The following is a 15,609-nucleotide window of genomic DNA, read 5'->3' as shown; positions in this document are numbered from 1 at the left end:
TGTAGGGCTTATCATAGCAAAAATACTAGGATGGTTTTCCATTTCTTTCTCCAGATTGTTTGACAGACGAAAAAACTGAGGATCATAAGATTAAGCATCTTGCCCAGAGTGACACAGCTAGTAAGTATCTGAATCCAGATCTGAATGAAGATCTTTCTAACTCTAGTCTTGGCACTCCATCCACTGGACCACCCAAGGGTATTTGCACTTTCATAGGCTGGCCTATTGTAGGGAGTCCTTAAAGAGTAGATTTCATGACATTCCAACAATTCTGAGGAGATTGTACTTTGGACATAGGAGACTGCCATTCCAATGATCATTTCACATAGGTGCCCATTCAATTTCAACCCATGTGGAATCATCAAGATGCCCTGAGCTCAGGAGATATTAGACTGGACTGTCCAAATCACCAGAAAACTGCTGGAATCAGGACTTCACTATTACCCTGCACCCTTAGCCTTTGATTCTCCTTCATTTATCCATCTTTCTTGAAGTTTCTGGTGGGAGAGAGAGATGGACACTATTGTGGCAGAATCTGCAAGGAGATGAGGTAGTCTCTAACCCTATCACCACCCACCAGAATCCATACCTGCCCTTTCAGAAGGGAAACTCTACTACATTTTCCCAAAAGGTTGCCATTAAACCTAAGGGGCACAACTCACTCCAACATTTTTTCCAGGTGGAGAAGTAGATCTTTCAAAACTTTTCCAGTCAATTCCACACCATTTTCTACAAGATTCTTCACATTATTTAACAAGGAAGAGAGATCCAACTTCAGTAAATGCTGTGGAAGATCTGTAAGACCTGCTAAAAAATGAATCAAATCATTGATAAATATCAATTGAATTCCAACTATCTAGCAAGTGGTAAGAGATAAAGCAGAAATGGAAGAGAGGTCAGTGAGGAAATTACAAGCATGTCACCATAAAAGACTTAGATTAGAAAAACTGTCAGGGTTCTGTGGCACAGTTGTGGAAACATAGAGAGATGTGTTTCAGAAAATATATAGAAGTTAAAGGCAACTGAGGGTGCTTCAAGAGTCTAATACTAAAACGACGTAGAGCGTTATTAGAACCAGGATTAGGAAGACTACATCTGGAAGTTGCATCAGGTTCATCAGTTTTTCCAGACAACTGATGATGGCAAGCAGGCATGGTACAATGGAAGAATTAAGTCTGGAGAAAGAGGACTGAAAATCAAATCCTGTCTCTGCCACGTTTCCTGGATGTCCTTGGGCAAGTAATTCAGCTTTATCAATAAAAGACAAGGATTAGGCCAGGTGACCCCTAAGGTCTTTTTTAGTTTCAAAACTATGCTTCTGTGTCTAAATGCTTTCCAGCCTTCTTTCCAGCTCTAAATTCTGTGGCCTGTTCCTCAGTGCTATATTGCTAAAGGACCAGCTCTCTATGGGGAAATGTAAGCTTAAAGCACTTCTTTATTTAATCTGCATCAAATTTGGATAACCCATCAGACTATAAGCCAAATCCTGATTTGTAGAGTTTGAAGATTATGAAGGTGTAAGTGCTTGAATTGAACATTTTAAAGGTGTTTGTGAATATTCTAGCATATTCCTTCCTACATCCGTTCCATTCTAAGTTTTGATGAATCTCTCCTTCTTTTCATTAATGGACAAGGATTTATTATGTGCTTACCATGTGCCAGGAGTGATCCTAAGAGCTGGGGATAAAAAGAAAAGCAAAAATGCAATTCCTCCTTCATTTTAAAGAAAGAGACAACATGACCAAAAGTATGGATAAACAAGACCCATTCAGAGTAGATGGAAGGGAATCATGGAAAGAAGCTGGAAAAACCAGAAACAGCTTCCTGCTGAAGGGAGGTTTTGTGTCCAGGATTGAAGGAAGTCAGAAAGCCAGGAAGCAAAAATTAGGAGGGAGAGTATTCCAGGCATGGTGGACAGCCAATTCAAAGTCATCCAGATGGGAGAGCTATACCTTGGGAAAGCCCAATTGTTGGCCATGCACATACCCAACCATCAATATTCAGCTGAGAGCAGCTGCTGTCCTCGTAAGCAAGGGATGCAGTGGGTAGAGTTGATCTTGCAGCCGTAACCTATGCCATTCACCATCACTCCTATTGACTTACCTAGTGAATTTCCTAGATTTATACCGGTGTTCAAATTCAGAAGAGAGTCCACAGGTTTTAAAAGATCCAGCAGGCAGCAGGAAGGACCAATGAGAAGGCCACACAGGACAGTGAGCTTCAAAAGGGGAAGCATCTTTAGGCTGCTTCCTTGCAGAGAGAGATGACAGGTTGTAAACTTCAAAGGTCATAATAAATATGAGGCTTTACAAACTTTGGACATTCATATGAAGGACTGATACTTTGAAAGAGTGCTTGCCACTTGTTTTCACTGTCATCTTATGAAGGAATTACAAAAAAGATACATTTATCATGTGTCTTTTTTGTATGTCAGTATTTTGACATACAAACTGTATGTCAGAATTTGAACTAGAGCCTAGGGATACACAGAGAAGAAGAAACCAGTTATAAGGTCCTATATTTGGAGGTGAGAGGGAGCTCAGGGCTCATTTAGTCCACCACTTATTTTACAAATAAAGAAATTCAACCAAGAGAGATTCAGAGGGGCAGATAGGTGTCTCAGTGGATAATAAGCCAGGCTGCCTAGCTATGTGACCCTGGAAAAGTCACTTAACCTCAGTTGCCTACCCTTATTAATCTTCTACCTTCGAACCAATACTTAGTATCAATTTTATGAAAGAAGATAAGGATTTAAGAGAGAGAGAGAGAAAGAGAGAGAGAGAGAGAGAGAGAGAGAGAGAGAAAGAGAGAGAGAGAGAGAGAGAAGGGAAGTGACAGAAGGGAAGAGAGAGGGAGGGAAGAATGTAGAAAGAGAGAGAGAGGGGGATTCAGAGGCTTTTCCAAAGTCACACAGATAGTAAGTGATTGACTTAGGATTTGGTCCTGCATCCTCTGACTCCACAACCAGTCTTTTTTCCACTGGATTATGCAGCTTCTCCGAAGCCATAGCTAATAATAGTCATCATCATCATCATAATTAACATTTACATAGTGCCCTGTGTTTGGCACAATACTCTACTTAATTCATCTCATATAAGGCTCTCAACCATCACGGGAGGAAGGTGCTATTAATATTTCACAGATGACATAACTGAGATAGAGTACCTATGTGACTTGACCATGGTCACAAAGTTGCTACATGTCTAAAGTTAGGTTTGAACTTAGTACTACCTGAATCCAGGTCATACAGGTTGTAAGAAACAGTCAACATCTGTCTCACTTCATATCTAATGAGTTTACTGACATTCTTTCACTTTTTCTTACAAAGGAGGAAACTTGTCCTTAAAGGGTGCCTTGGACCATGTCACCCATTGAATGAAATGCAGAGCCTTCAGCAGATCTCAATTATGCCTACTTCTTTGAACCTACAAAGTTTTGTCAAGATTTTTGCCCCATACTCACAGATTTGACTTGATTCAGCGAGGATACTTGGAGCCTTGTTGCTGCTCTCTGTGGAGAACCCATGGAAACCTCTGAGTTTTTATACAATGGGAGCATGATGGGGGGTGAAAGGCAAGGACCCAGATGACTGGACCTGGCTCTAGGTCTGACCTTAGTAGGCTCCAAAATAAATAAACACAGTACAAGGTGAGTTGTGAGACACAGGACATGCATGTCACTGAGGATTCCTGAATTGGAGGCTCCAGCCAAGATCCATGGTACAATAGAAAGAAAAATGGATTTAGAACCACAAGAAGGAAGTTTAAATCCTGACTCTGTCCTTTACTACTTCTATGACCTTGAACACATCACTCTGTCGCAGTTTCCTTATCTGTAAAATGAAGGAGTTGAACTAGACTGACTCTAACCTCCCTTCTAGCTCTAAGTCTATGATCTTTGAAAAACAAAATGAGGATTCCATGTTTTGGTGGGTTTTGAATGACTTTCCACTACTAGACATGGAACTCATGGCAGTTTGTTGAATAAGAGGGAGTCAAGAAGATATTGCCCTATAGATACCAATTGCCAGTATTTTTCTATCATTTCAAAGTCTATAAAACATTTTTCTGAGATAATTTTGTATAAAAGGAAGTACAGTGTTTTTATCTCCATTTTCCACTGGTGACCACATTGTATTTTAAATTAAGGCAAACTTGAGTCTGAGAGAGGTGAAGAAATTGCCCAATATCACATATCTAATGAATCTCTATGCCAGCATTTGAATTCATGTGTTTGTTAGAAAGGAGGATTTAAGTTTTGGAAGGGCTGGGCTATGTCCAAAAATGACTTATGTAAAAACCAAAAGCAGTACTCAAAGTCATTTTGATAAAAGAGAGAATGAAGTTGTCCCATGTTAAATCCTAAAAGGGACAGAGGCAAAAGTGGTCTGCAGGTGTCAACACATTCAAGTTCACATAGTTCACTTTCCAGTTACTGTGAAAGAGCTCTGCCTTGGAGTCAGGAAGACCTAAATCCAAATCCCATCTCAGCCACTTGCTTAGCTTTGTGATCCTCTAGGTAACTCATTTCACCTCTGTCTGCTTCAGTTTCCTCATCTGTAAATGGGGATAATATTATGTCTACCTTCCCTGGTTATTTTAAGGATAACATAGCCCTATAAAAATAAATAAATAAATTTAAAGATATCTGGATAGCTCTTTGCTAACTATAAAGTACTAAATAAATTCTAGCTATCATAATCACCATCGTTATTATTAAATAGTCGATCCTTGCAGAGCTAAGCTGGCTGCGAAGGTATAGGGATCCATCTGATTTCTACCAAATGGCCTTCTGAAAAGCAATGATATAACACCCAAAATGAATTCTGGAGTAGAATAGCCCACAAAAAAGGCAAGGTGAAGTGATTTTTCAGGTCAAAAACAATTTAGAAGGTCAGCATGAGTGCACTGGGGTAGAGATGGAATGCAATACACCAGGGCAGGCTCCACCAAGGCAACAAGCCTTAGGTGCAACTGAAGCGGCAACCAAGGCTTCCAGAACTCTCAGCCACTGGTGGAAAGGGAGGGCCAGAGAACTACTCAGGAGGAAATGAAAAGAGTCCCTTTGCTGGCTCTGGGTGGTAGACCCTTGTCGCATTGCCCATATAAACTAGATCCCAGTCCTAGGGTACAGTCTCAGGGTGAAGAGGTAAACCTGCATACACCAAAGCTTGCAGCCACCAGTTACCAGGGAACAAGAGAAACAACATTTAGTGGTTACTAAGGTCTAAGGGATTACTACTCTTATTCTAAGCTAAAATATAACTAAGCTCTTATCCCTAACTAAGTTTGCAAAATAAGAAAAAGGGTTGCTATCTCCTAAACTATGCTAAGACTAGACTAAGCTAAACTAAAACAGGTTATGGTAAAGGCATAGGAAAGGAATGGGGATTTAAGTTTTGCAAAAAAAAATTTTTTTTGAACAGAAAGGAAAAACAAAGTAAATGTAAACATTCACAAACATTCTTAAAGCTAACATTTGCTAACTAGAACAAAGTAATGAATTCTATCTATGTATCTATCTTAATTTTATGACCTAACAAGAAAAAATATTAACTAAGAAAAAATTTTTGCAATCTAAACTCCTAAATTCTAGTTCACTTTCTAAAGTTAATATATGAATATGTTAGTACACTTATGCCTATGTTAGAAATTTTAGTGAGAATAAATAATATAACAAATAAATAAATTTGTAAGTCTATTGGTCAAACCATAAACTTATGCTATGTACAAAATTTATATAGAAAGTTTAGAAAAATCTGTCCCTGTTCTAACTTACCAAACTAACTAAACTGTCCCTGTGTGTTAGTAAAACTTATAGCTAAGGGTTAGTAAGCAAAAGTTACATATTTACATGAAGTGTCAGGTGATTTGAGTAGAAGATGTCTGAACCAAAGTAAGAGAAAATTCTGTACTAAGGCAGACATACTCTTCTCCCTTAAGTGTAAGATTAGTGTTTCACATGTAGATGTGAAGTCAGGAAAATGTTCTGTGTGTTGTTTAGTGTGACTTATCCATGTAATGAGGTGATTCACACTTACTCCACCGGAATTCTTTAGCAAAGTGCATGTACTCCTTGGATGGAATCTAGTGTTGTATGCAGTGAGAATTCTGTTGGGTGTAAGTTATCTCCTTCAAATACATGTGTCCAACACTGATCAGATGCTCCTCTTCACGGTGTGGATGTCCTTCTAAGATTGGTATATTCGGTCATGGATGTCTTTTGTAGTTCTCAGGTTTGCTGTCCTCATGAAGATCTGTGAAGTCAGCAACACCTCACTTAAGTCATTTGATATTTTCCGGCACTTGTCAACTTGCACTGGAATTGCTGTTTTGTTGTGTTGACTTGTGTCATTTGATGCACCAACGCTTGTCATCTTGCACTGGAACTAATGTTCTAGTGTGTTGACTTGTGTCAGGAACAAAGTTCAAATGTCTATCAAACATGAATAATTTTTCTTCTTTCCTTTTTCTTTGCGGTTTAATAAAGATGATTATAGGCAACAAAGGAGTTCGTGATTAAGTCTTTGTGCTTTTTATTTATTTGTCATCATCAGTTTCTAGATCTGGGATTGATTGTAAATCAAATGTCGTGTCTTCTTCTTTCGTTGATTCTTTTCCATTGTCATAATTGTTTACAGATTATTCTTCTAAGTGATTGCTATAGGGATAATCATTTGGTTATAAAATTTGGTGTAATATCTGATTGCTCACTAGCTCATGGTCTAATTTTGGTTCTGATTCATGCTATGATTGTTGTTCTGTTTGCTGCTCTGGTTCTATGGTCTCATATATAGGCTGTGGACTTTCTGAGGACTTGTTTGACTGATTGGCTGGTGCTAGTTGATCTTTGTGCTGTATAGTAACTGGGGTCTTCTGGTTGTTGTTGGGACATGTCTTTGGCTTGACAAGGGTGACGTGGAACCCAGGATCCTTTCCTTTAATTTTGACTGCACTAGAAGTAATTAAAATTATTTTAAAAGGTCCAAGCCACTTGGGTTCTAACACAGACTTCATAGCGAAGTCTCTGGTGTAAACATAATCTCCAGGTTGGAAGTTGTGTAGATTAAAATCAAAGGGTACTCTTTGATGTATCAAGCCTAATTTAGAATAAGACAACAAAGTTAATACTGCTGTATCCAAAGTCCCCAAGGATAATATGAATTACTCCCAAGTGCAAAAAAAGAATTAATGGAGGAGCACAAAAAAGGGTTTTTTAAAATCAAATAAGAGAGATAAGTAAAAGAAATGAAAAAATAGTATACAATTTTTACTTCTTTTTCAAATAGATCCCCAGTGCCAGCTCTGAAAGTAGTTCCATAAAGAACAGGAAGCTTGGAACACAGGATTTAAAAAATCAAATAAGAGAGATAAAAGAAAAATTGAAAAATAAAAAGAGTGACATAGAATATCATGGGAAAAGAGTCAATTTCTTTGTAAAGGAAGCACAAAGAAATACTTAAGAAATTAACATCTTAAAAAAACAGAATAGACCAGTTGGTAAAAGAGGTACAAAAATCCAAAGAAGAGAAGAATTTCTTAAAAACCAGAATTGGCCAAATGGAAAAAGAAACAAATAGAAAAAGTCCTAAAGAGAAGAACCACTTAAAAGGCCAAATTGACCATATGAAAAAAGAGGTACCAAAATTCACTGAAGAAAACCATTCTTTACACAGTAGAATTAGACAAATGGAAAAGGAGGCACTAAAGTTCACTGAAGAAAATAATACTCTTGTCCTCTAGCTCTAGAATATCAGTAGAATGATCCTCAATGATTTCTTGAAAGATGATGTCCAAGATCTTTTTTTGATGATAGCTTTCAGGTAGTGTAATAATTCTTAAATTATCTCCCCTGGATTTATTTTCCAGGTCAATTATTTTTCCCATAAGATATTTCACATTTTCTACTATTTTTTCATTCTTTACTTTGTTTGATTGTTTATTGATGTCTCATGGAATCATTAGCTTCCACTTGCCCAACAATAACTTTTTAAAAAGCAGAACATACTAAATGGATAAAGATACAAAATAGTAGAAAATTGTTAAATATTTTATGGGAAGAATAATTGACTTGGAAAATAAATCCAGGAGAGATAATTTAAGAATTATTGCACTACCTGAAAGTCATCAACAAAAAAAAGACCTTAGACATCATATTTCAAGAAATCATCAAGGAGCACTCTTCTGATATTCTAGAGCCAGAGGACAAAGTAGAAGTTGAAAGAATCCCTTCATCACCTTCTGAAAGAGATACCAAAAGGATAACTCCCAAAAATATAGCCAAATTACAAAACTCCTGGGACATAAAGAAAATATTGCAAGCAGCCAAAGAGAAGCAATTCAAATATTGCAGAATCATAGTCATGATGACATAAGGCTTAACAGTTTCTACATTAAAGAATTAGAGACTAGAATGTGATATTCCAGAGGGCAAAGGAGCTAGGACTTCAACCAAGAATTGCTTACCTAGAAAAACTGAGCATAATCCTTTGGGAGAAATAATGGGTATTTAATGAAATAGAGGACTTTCAAACATTCCTAATGAAAAGAACAGAGCTAAATGGAAAATTTCATTCTCAAATACAAGACTAAAGCTAATCATAAAAAGGTAAACAGGAAAATAAAAACAAAAGATATTCAATAAGGTTAAATTGTATACATCCCTACATGGGGAAATGATTCTTATAACACCAAAGAACTTTGTCATTACTGAGGCAATTAGAAGGAGTATACATAGACAGAGGGCGAGGGTATGAGTTGAATATTATGGGATGATATCAAAGATAAAATTAAATTAAGACATGAGAAAGAGAGAGGCACTGGGAGAAAGGGAAAGGGGAAAATAGCAAGGGGTAAATTATTGCACATAAAAGAGGCATGAAAGAGTTTTAATAGAGGAGGAGAAGATGGGAGAGCTGAGGAGGGAGCATGTGAACATTACTCACATCAGAATTGGCTCATTGAGGAAAGAAAACTAATGTGGGAAGCCAATAAGAGAATAGATAAAAATCTGAGACTCCTCTTTTGACCTCTTTTGTGATGCTTGTGATTTCTTGTTGAAAAGTATTGTGGCCTTATTGAAAAGCTTTAAGGTCCTAGCAAACCTGAATTTAAAGGGTTAACACTGTTCCCCTTTGACCAGGAATGCTGCTGCCTGGTATAGCCAAGGCCAAAACCTTTAGCAGAAGCAATTCAACCCTGAGAAAAATACTCCCAAACTTGGCTTTCTGATAAAAACCCAGCCAAAATTCAGCCTTGGCCTTGGTCAGTTCTGAAGCCAATGAGACTTTTTGTCTTTTGATATTACATAATTTGTAACTTCTGTGCATCTGCAAATTTTCAGTGGGTGGGCGGGGTTCTTTTGTGTGAAATGAGTCTTGAAACATATATAATAAACGCCATGCTCCTGGAGCCAGACCTGGAAGTATGAGCTAAAAGACAACTCCCATGTCCCATTATTTCCTTATCAACTAAACTGTCCTCATCAGATTATCAGAGATGATAAAGAGATCTTGACAAACATATACAATCAATTGGGTATAGAAAGTTCTCGTTCACTACAGGAAAATAGGAATAGAAGTAGATAAGAGAAAGGGGTGGGATCTAATAGAAAAGAGGCCAAAACTGGAGGATATGGAGATCAGAAATTAAATAAAGGTAAGTAAGGTTGAAAGTAAAACACAGTAATTATAATGATACAGAAAAAATTTTTACAAGTTTCTCTAATATAGGCCTAATTTCTCAAATACATAGAGAAATGAGTTGAATATACAAGAATAGAAGTTATTCCCCAAATGATAAATGGTTAAAGGACATGAACAAGCACTCTCAAACAAAGTAATGAAAGCTCTCTCTAATCATATAAAAATGCTCTAAATCAGTATTCATTATAGAAATGCAAATTAAAACAAACTCTGAAGTACAATCCCATACCTATCAGATGGGCTATTATGAGAGAAAAGGAAAAGACAAAACTTGGAAGGGATGTGGGAAAACTGGGACATGAATGAATTGTTGGGGGAGATGTGAATTGGTTCAATCATTCAGGAGAGTAATTAAGACCTATGCCCAAAGGACAATAAAACAGCATGCATTCTTTATATTATTTTACCCAGCAATTCTCTTAATAGATTTTTATTCTAAAGAGATTAGAAAAGTGGGGGGGCGAGCCTATATTTAAAAAAATATTTAAAGTAACTCTTTTTAGGAGGGCAAAGATTTGGAAAGTGAGGGGATACCCATCAATTGGGGAATCGCTAAGTAAGTTATAGTATATGCTTTTATTGGAATACACTTGTATTTTGTAAGAAATGACAAGCAGTAGGAGCTCAGAAAAACCTGGAAACACGTATATGATCTGAAGCAGAGTGAAATAAGCAGAATCCAGGAAACATTTGACAGGGACAATACTACTTTTCAATGAACAAATGTGAATAATACTTTTATTATTAATATACTTATTATATTAATATATTATATTAATTAGTATTACCTTTATTATATTATTAATTATGATTAATGATATAATTATATTAATATATTATATTAATAATGATACAGCTCAATAATACATTGATAAAAAAGTATACCAAAGGACTCATGATTTTAAAAAATGTCATAACTTTCAGAGAAAACTAACTGAGTCTGAATCCAGATAAAAGTAAATTTTTTCACTTTCCCAATTTTTTTACTATTTGAGTTTCCTTCAGAAAAGGATTAATATGGAAAATATTTTTACATGATGGTACATGTAAAATTTATGTGTGATACTTATCTGAAGGTGAGGTGCGAAGTTGTGGGGAGGGCAGGAGGGAGAGAATGTGAAATCCAATATTCTTTTAAAAGTGTGGGAAACTGTTTTTACATGTATTTAGGGGGGAATAAAATAAAACAAAATAATTAGCCCATCCTCTAGTAGAATAGGAACCCTGCCTACAATTCATCCCCATGCAGTTATCTGGTCTCCAGTAGAAGACATGGCATGATTAGGAAACCCATTCTCCTCTATGACAACCCATTTCACTGAGGTACAGCTCTGGCTACTGGGCAGTTTGTATCTACATGAACCCAAATCTGTCTTTCTACAACTTCGAAAATGTATTTGTGTCCCTCAGCCCAAGCTGAAAAGAACAAGCAGATCCAGAATGTAATACTCAGTAGCTTTTCTTTGACTTCTGTGTGTATGATAGATAGAGTCTTCCATTTTTTAAAGGTATCCATAGAAAATGTCACCAATGTATTTTTGAAGATATTTTCTTTCCGTCCTCAAGAACTCCATCCTGAAAAAACATTTAGATCTTTCTTATGGACCAATGCTTTCTCAGACATATCTAAGAAGAACTAACTGAGGCCCAAGGGTAACAAACTAGCGAAAGGCCATTCAGTCATTCAGCACCAGGGCCAAGACTCTATCCCATGTCTCCAGACTCATTCTTTAGCTTTCTCTGCCCTCTCTCTGCACCACCCCCCATAAAGAGATTTGCCCAAAGTAAAGTGAGTGGCAGAACCCAGGACTCACAATTAGGATTCCACCTCTTAACCTTTGTAAAGTGAACCAGACTCAAAGACTCCAGTTTAAGTTCATATCTCAGGTCTTACTGGTTATGATCTTGAAATCCCAAGTTTTAGCTTTTTAGCTATGCAACTCTCAACAAGGGACTTCATCTCTGAGACTCTCCACATGAAATGGGGAATTTCACAGGTTTTAAGCTCATAGCATGATTCCAAACACTAAGATTCCCTACTTGCTTGTCCTAGAATACTTAACACTGAGTCATGCCTAAGACTACAGAGGAAAGGCTGAAATCACCCTGAAAGAGAAACAAAAAAGAAATTGGACTGCTTTTGTTGCAGTTACAGTTAGCCTTCTTGGAGAGAAAGTGTTTATCTTTCATTAAAAAGAGCAGAGCCATGGGGGTCCTTGATCTTTGAAATGAATACTTCATTGAGCACCTCTAACCAAGCATGAAAGGTCATAAGCTTCCTGGCCCCAGATACCAGCCTTGACAAGTGGATGACCTGTCTGGAAGCTATGGTAGCCCCTAATCCTACCTTCTGCAGCTTCCTGCTTCTTTGATCATTTTGTACTCTGAAACCTGTTTGATTCTTTTTCAAGCAGGTGTAGAGTCTCATAAAAGAAGCACTAGGATGCATGGGATTTGACTTGGACAGATGGAGATCTACTTCCTATTTGTCTCGGCATGACAGAAATGACAATTGGGATAGAGATGGAATAGACTCTTAGAAAAAGGACTTTCCCAACACACATATCAATGAGAGCCTCATCTAGTCTTAAGGATGGTTTATATTCAAAATCTGACAATTCGTTAGAATAAAAAAAGATATTGGACTAAAGAGTCAGAAAACCTGGGATTCATGTCTTGACTCTCAGTATATGTAACACCTAGTCTCTCTGGGCCTCTTCTTATTCACTGTAAAACAAAAGGGAATTGTCTGCTGCATCTCTAATATCCCTTCTCATTCTGGAGTCCATAAACCGATGCTTTATCAGACACTTTTCTCTATCACCAGCAGGCTGAGAGAAAACAAAAGTCCTGAGAAGCTAAAAGTACAGGCGAAATATAGGAAATCAAACAGGAATAATAGTTCATAAAATATGGGGTAATAATGTAGAAAGATTTTGTCCCTTAGATTCAGAAGACTTGGGTTCAAGATACCACACTGTCAAGTTATATAACCTTGGGTAGGTTACTGAATCTCTCTGGGTCCATAAATTGAAGGTGATACATTAGAGGGAATCAGGGGTTCTTCATTTTTGGGAAGTGTCATGGACCCTTTTAACAAGACTTCATGGCACCCTTCTCAGAATAGAGTAGGTAAATACATAAAACAAAATGCCTAGAATTACAAAGGAAATAAGATACAATCTAGGTTGAGTCTTTGTGTAGAGGAATCAGAGGCAAGATGATGAAATAGAGGTTAGCAACTCAGCCTAACTCCCCCGACATTCCCCTCTAAATAACTTTAAAATAACATCTCAAATTGAAATGCTGGATCTTTAGAGCCAAAGAAAGGTAGAGTTGAGATATGATTCCAGCCTACAAGACTTGGGAGTTAGGCAGGAGAGGTCTGTGGCCTAAGAGTGGGAGAAAGCCTGGAGCACACAAGACAGAAGCACCAGCAGATGGCCTTAGAGGCAGCTGCAGGGGGCAGCTGGGTAGCTCAGTGGATTGAGATCCAGGCCTAGAGACGGGAGGTCCTAGGTTCAAATCTGGCCTCAGACACTTCCCAGCTATGTGACCCTGGGCAAGTCACTTGACCGCCACTGCCTACCCTTACAGAAGGTAAGGGTTTAAAATAAAAGAGACAGCTACAGTCATGGCAATAGGAGCAGCAGCTTTAGGAGGCCTCAGGCCAGAGACACAAGGGGGTCAGACAACTAGTCAGAAAGAGATTACAGGGGATACTTTGAATGTACTAGGGGTAGCACCTGGAACAGTGGAGAAACTCTATTGCCAATAAAACCACATAAATCATTAACATTTTTCTATATTATCAATAAAATCCAATAACATTTATCTATTTTTTCTTTCTATTTATTTATTTTGAAGCATTTTTCCAAGGTTACATGCCAATAGCATTTAGAACAAATAAAGTCAATATTAAATACCTAAGAGTCTACCTACTAAGACAAAGCCAGAAACAGTCTGAATGCAATTATAAAATGCTATTCAAGAGGAATCTGGGTAGCTCAATGGATTCAGAGCCAAGCCTAGAGACAAGAGGTTCAAGGTTCAAATCTGGCCTCAGACACTTCCTAGCTATGTGACCCTGGGCAAGTCACTTAACCCCTATTGCCTAGCCCTTACCGATCTTCTGCCTTGGAAACAATATATAGTATTGACTCTAAGGTGGAATGTAAGGTTTAAAAAAAAACACTTTTCACACAAATAAGGTCAGATCTAAAAAATTAGAAAAACATTAATTGCTCATGAGTTTGCCCAACTAATATAATAAAAATGACAATTATATTAACATATTTATTCAGTATCATACTAAGCAAACTACTCAAAAATTTTTCATAGAGCTAGAAAAAAAATAAAATTCATCTGAAGATGGTATGCTTGGAGCAAAGATGGTGGAAAAAAGGATGTTCTCCTCCCTCAATCTCTCAACACATGGAAAAAAAAGAAAATAAATCACCTCAAAACAAAGGAAAGCTAGAGAAACACAACTCAGTGATGTAAGAGCAAAGAGTAGCCCAGGAAGCACAGCACTCAGAACCAACAGAACTTGGAGAAGCTCTACCTCAACAAGCTAAGACTCCACCAGAGGCAACTAAGCTACTGAGAAGAATGAACCAGCCAAAGTCACTCTTCACAGATATAAAAAGCAGAGAAGACAAGAAATCTACAAATTTTCATGTAGCAGTGGAGAAGCCACAAGGGAATATAGAGGTGGAATTAGAACTACAGAACCATGCTCACTCACAGGGGGCACCAGAGCCCCGGCACAACAAGGGAGCCTCTCTAGGAGGAAATGAAATTTCAGGACCCTACTTACTCCTAAATGGCAGCAGAACCCTGGGCCTGCAAGGGAGCAGAAAGGGGAAACTGGAACTATAGTAACCTACTCCCACGTGGCAGCAGAGTGACTCAGGAGGGAGAGGTCAGAGCAATTAACCTGTTCAGCCCAAGCCACTTGACAGGGAAACAGCAGAGCAAGGATCAGTCCAGCCCATGAAATAATGGGCTGCTGAATATAACTGGACAAAAGAGATACAAACCTCCCCAGAGCAAGTCAGAAGGACCACCTTTTCAAGAGAGACACACCATGAGAGAAAAGAGTAGCCAATCCAACTCCAAGTCCTAGAGAAGAGTACTCTATTAACTTGTAAGAGTGTGCCCTCTAACCCAGTTACATAGAATCCCCACAGATAAATAAGGTAAAGGGGCTGGGTGAAACAACTAGAAAAATAAGCAAAAGCCAAAAAAAATCCCTAACTTTAGAAAATTAGCCTAGTAAACAGGAAGACCAAAATACAAATTTAGAAGAGAACAACAATGCCAAAAAAGAAACCTGTGAAGACTCAAAGGAAAGGGTGAAAAGATGTCAGACCTCAAAAGAACCTCTAAACTTAATAAAAAATAAGTTTAAAAATCAAATAATAAAATAATTGACAGAAAAATTCCAAAGGTTGGGGTGGGAGAAAATCATTGAAGAAATCAAATCCCTAAGAACTAGAATAGGCCAAAAGTAAAGTGTTACAGGGAATTAGATTAGAAGAGTGAAGGTGATTGATAGGGAAAAAGGTTCCAGAACTTTGAGTGGGTGGGTGTCAGAGAAAGTCAGTTACTCCCTAAATTTCCCTTGGATGGAGAGAGCTGGATGTTCTCTCTGTGGATCCTGCTTTGGTTGAAAACAACAAATATCAAGATATCTTTGCCTGGAGTTTGGTTGAGTGATAGGTGATAGACCTTGTGTAGAAATTCTTACTCCCTTTTCAAGTTTGGATTATACTGGCAGTAACAACTGGACTCCTTTGGACACTTCTTTGACACACATGTGAGATCCCGCCTTATTCTGTTCACCTTTCAGTTTTCCTTCATTTGTATATTTCAAGAGGAACTCTGGTTAGGTTAGATTAAGT

The 15,609-nt window shown here is 37.7% G+C and overlaps 1 protein-coding gene across 1 annotated transcript in view; it reads right to left on the bottom strand.

Annotated features, from left to right (window-relative positions):
- Positions 1-15,609, bottom strand: part of LOC123233776 (protocadherin alpha-8-like) — a 35,163-nt gene that overhangs the window by 18,347 nt on the left and 1,207 nt on the right. The gene's annotated exons all lie outside the window — the stretch shown is intronic.

The sequence above is a fragment of the Gracilinanus agilis genome, chromosome 2, assembly GCF_016433145.1.
Source record: "Gracilinanus agilis isolate LMUSP501 chromosome 2, AgileGrace, whole genome shotgun sequence".
Classification (NCBI taxonomy): domain Eukaryota; kingdom Metazoa; phylum Chordata; class Mammalia; order Didelphimorphia; family Didelphidae; genus Gracilinanus; species Gracilinanus agilis.
The sequence above is the reverse complement of the archived record's forward strand: the minus strand, read 5'-3'. Positions and strand labels throughout refer to the sequence as shown.